General features: G+C 36.3%; 1 pseudogene; it reads left to right on the plus strand.

Moving 5' to 3' along the window:
* The first annotated feature begins 337 nt into the window (after positions 1-337).
* Positions 338-1,354, plus strand: LOC110210775 (large ribosomal subunit protein uL1m-like; annotated as a pseudogene).
* Positions 1,355-4,092: the final 2,738 nt, after the last annotated feature.

Raw genomic sequence — 4,092 nt, forward strand, 5'->3', positions numbered from 1 at the left:
TGAAGCTTGCAAATATACCAGAGCATCATAGATTTAGTGTTAGAAGGGCCCTCCAAGGATATATAGTCAGAACTCTTCATTTTACAGATAGAGAAACTGAGGCTCAAGGATATCAGTGTTTTGCCCAAGATCACACAGGTGAGAAAGGTAATAGAATCAGGAAGAATATGAATTTAGGTCTTCTTAATTCAGGATTAGTGCTGTTTTCACTCTTACCAATTGTACAGTAGTGCAAAGTAAGGACAGCAGAATCTAAAGGGTATGTACAATGAGCTATTTACCTTTAAAAATGTTCAACTATCTTAGTCATTGTTCTTAAAAAAACAAACCATGAAAGATGGCGGCGACCATGAGCTGCTTTCCTTCAGTACCAGAGGCAGTGTTTCTCCAGGATCACTTATAATACTTCTGTTTCATCTTGTATTGTAGATGTTCAGGCAGCCAAAAGACATTATGTTGTGGCCAAACTTGCAAAAAAAGGGAAAAAAGACTCCAAAGTGTAAATTTTCAGATGCAAAAACAGACATACAGAAAAGCTAAAAACATATACTTATATGGAGGGTGAGCCTGAGGGTGATGGCTACTTAAAATGCTTATTCCCAAGGCAGATTTGTGAAGTGGATAAAGCAATTAATTTACTAAAAAAAAATCAAGTTCTGGACTATTCTAACCCAAAGTAAGGTGTCTTTCTTGATTTGACACTGGATATGGCACTAGAGAAGAAGAAGAAAAAGGTGGAGCCATTTGTCAGTGTCCTTAATTTCCCATATCCATTTACTTCAAAGAATAATAAAATTCTGGTATTTACAGAGAAGGCATCAGAAATTAAAACGGCAGAAGAGAATGGAGTTGTGTTTGCAGGAGGATCTGCTCTGATTCAAGAGATTATGGATGATGAAATCCAGGCAGATTTTTATGTAAACATTCCAGAAATGATGCCAGCACTTCAGCCATTAAGAAGGAAACTTAAAAACAAAACAAAACAAAGCAAACAAAAAACCAAACCAAAACAACAACAACAAAAAGATTTCCAGGGTTTTCCCAAAATTCCATCGATCACACTGTGAAATGCTTGAGTTCTTTAAAATTGGACATGAGATTGTAGTAGATGAGAAAAGAGGAAACTTTTTCCAGACCCAAATAGAAATGCTGGATACACGAACTAATGAGATAGCCACTAATCTGGAAGCAGTTATAACTGCTTGATAACTGGCACAAATCACAGAGCAGTGGACCTTTTGTGGTATGTGTATTTCTTCATAGTTCAACGAGCAAAGGATTATTACTAAAGATTGCACACTTATTACCTTAAGAAAATGTAAAAGCTGAAGAAAGTATTAAAGAAACTATCTAAAAAAAGAAACAAAAATACTAAGTTAATGGAAACAGACTTGGAAAGCATATGTTATAAATGTATTTGTGTTTATTAATCTGTTTTATTATACTGTGTTAAAGACAAATTGTTTTATCCAAGATTTTACTCCCTATTTTGGACATTTGATTTATCTTTGTTGATGGTAGATAGATAGGTAAATATACACACACAAGACATGCATATTTACACATAAAATTTCAGTTAGTAAAATATTTCCTCATATCTCTTTAAATAACTCCCCCTGCTCCTTTCTTCCTCATTTCAGTCATTCATGTTTGTTTCGCCAGAATTTAATTCTTCAGAATGGATCCGTGTTCTTGGACTGACTTACCCTACTGAACTTAAGGCCATAAGTTATTTCGATAATCTGTCTCCAAATGCAGGCTGCACAGCAGACTATGCTCAAAGTTTCTCTCTTCCATCAGAGATTTAGGGTGGCCTGGTTGTATCCCATGAACAGTCTCATCATTGCTACTGTAAAAGCTAATTCTTCCTCGCTCAGAAGCAGGCATAGAATAGCAGTTGTCTCCTTAGTTCTTTTCTCTCTTGAAGAACAAAATTAGCATCAAAGTCTAATGCCTCTTTCACTCTGCCTGACTCTCCCCTACCCTGCTACCCCAAGTGGCAGGGTATTCGGCTGCAAGTGGTGATTGGAATGTTGAGCAGTACAGCAGGAAGTGGGAGGTAGGGCTGAAGGTTGGAAATAGAGATACGAAATTGTGGTCACACCCTTCCTTGCCAAGACCCATTGCTGAGTGTACTCACCCAACTCCAGGATGAGCTAGTTGAGGCCAAAAAGAGTCAGAGGTCCCTGCCAGTAACTGAACAGCCAAGCCTTGGGAAAGCACCAAGCCTTATGAGACCCAGTTCATATTGGATCCCAACTTCCATTTCCTGGAAGAAGTAGAGATGCTGAATTGAGAGTTTTTATGTATTCATCTGATGTCTGGCTTGGCTGGATATGTGACTTAAATATACTATGAAAACTGTATTTATATTTTTTGCCTGTTTTTAGGGTACATCAGAAATGATAAACTACTACTGTGCATTTTCCCCTGAGTTCCTGGCTTCAAAATGGCTGCTATGGTGTCTTGGGGAGTTGTATGGTCTAGGACAGTGTGAATCTCATATTTGTTTTCTTAATGTGTTGTTTTATTGTTATATATTTTTATCAGTTATATTATGAGTGAAAACAATTTAATGCAACATCTAAGCATATTTCTGTGCTACTGTGAAAATCATTATTTTACTAAAGTCTATCTCCTCATCTTGGACTAGATGACTTCTAAGGTCCCTGTCAGCTCTAGATCTATGACCCTCTAAAATATATAATATATATAAAATATAATATATAGCAAGTTCAAGAATGAGTCCGGTTTAACCAATAGTTTAGTGGCCTTTGGCCCTTTCTCAGCCCTTCTGCTCCATTGGGGTGCATATGCCAAATCCAAGGGTGACCATGTGGTAAACATAGCTCAGAAATTTATAAACTCTTCTGAGAGGTAGATGGAGAGGGAAAGAAAGGAGAAGAAAGAGAGATGGAAGGAAAAGGAGAGTGAGGGAAGGAGGAAAAAAGAGGAAGAAAGGGAAGAGTAAGAGAGATGGGAGGGGGAAAGAAAGGATGAAAGCAGGCACAGTTTTGAATCATTGTCTGAATTGTTGAAGTGCCTATCATTAGTTCAAACATCTGACAAGTTTTTTATCCCTTTCCAGAAATTTCTATTTCCTCCTGTTTCTGTGATTCGTAGTTGGTCTTGTCTTTAGCTATGATGATATACCTTCTCTTTCTTCCCCTATTTTTCTTCATTCAGATACTCTCCATATTCCACCCACTGATTCCTAGATTTCTTCACATGAATCTACCTCCTTAAGGTGGAGTACTAGAACACACTATGTATTGTATTCCTTTTGTAAAAATAATTTTTATTGGTATCTTTTGTTTTTGTAATGCCTAAATTTTCCTTTATTTTTCCCTCTCCCTCCCAGAAAGCCATTCTTTATAAGAGAATATTTTTTTCTAAAACAAATGAGAGAAAAAATAGTTCAGTAAAAATCAATCAACATTGGGAAAAAAAAGCAAATGTCGAACGTTCTCTTTCATACTTGTAGACTCTGACCTCCTTAAAGAAGTGGGAGGAGCAGTTTCCTCACATCTTTTCTTTGGGGCCAAGCCTGTTCATCACGATTGTGCAAAATTCCTTTTCAAAGCTTTTGTAGTGGTTGTTCTTTCCATTTACAAAGTTGTGGTCATTGCATAGATTATTTTCCAGTGTAGCTTGTTTCACTTTACATCAGTTCCTGTAAGAGTTTCCGCAGCTCTCTGTATTCATCATGTTCATTGTTCCTTATCATTATTTTCATGAACTATAATATGTTTAGTCATCCTCCAGTCTATGGACATTCACTTTGGTTTTGGATTTTTTATAATATCAAAAAGTATCATTACAAATATCCTATATGGAACTTTTTTTTTTGTTAACTTCCTTTAAGCATATACCTAGTGGTGAAATTTTTTGGACAAAGGGTATGGACATTTTAGCTGTTCTATTTGTATAATTCCAAATTGCTTTCCACCACAGTTATGTTAATCCATAGCTCTACCAACAATGCATTTATGTGCTTGTTTTCTTTTTCCCGCAGCCCTTCAAACATCTATTATTTCTGTCTTTTGTTATTTTTGCCTATTTGCTGGACTTGTAGTGAAATTTCAAGGTTAT

This window comes from Phascolarctos cinereus, unplaced genomic scaffold (assembly GCF_003287225.1).
Source record: "Phascolarctos cinereus isolate Bilbo 61053 unplaced genomic scaffold, phaCin_HiC Scaffold_9;HRSCAF=440, whole genome shotgun sequence".
NCBI lineage: Eukaryota > Metazoa > Chordata > Mammalia > Diprotodontia > Phascolarctidae > Phascolarctos > Phascolarctos cinereus.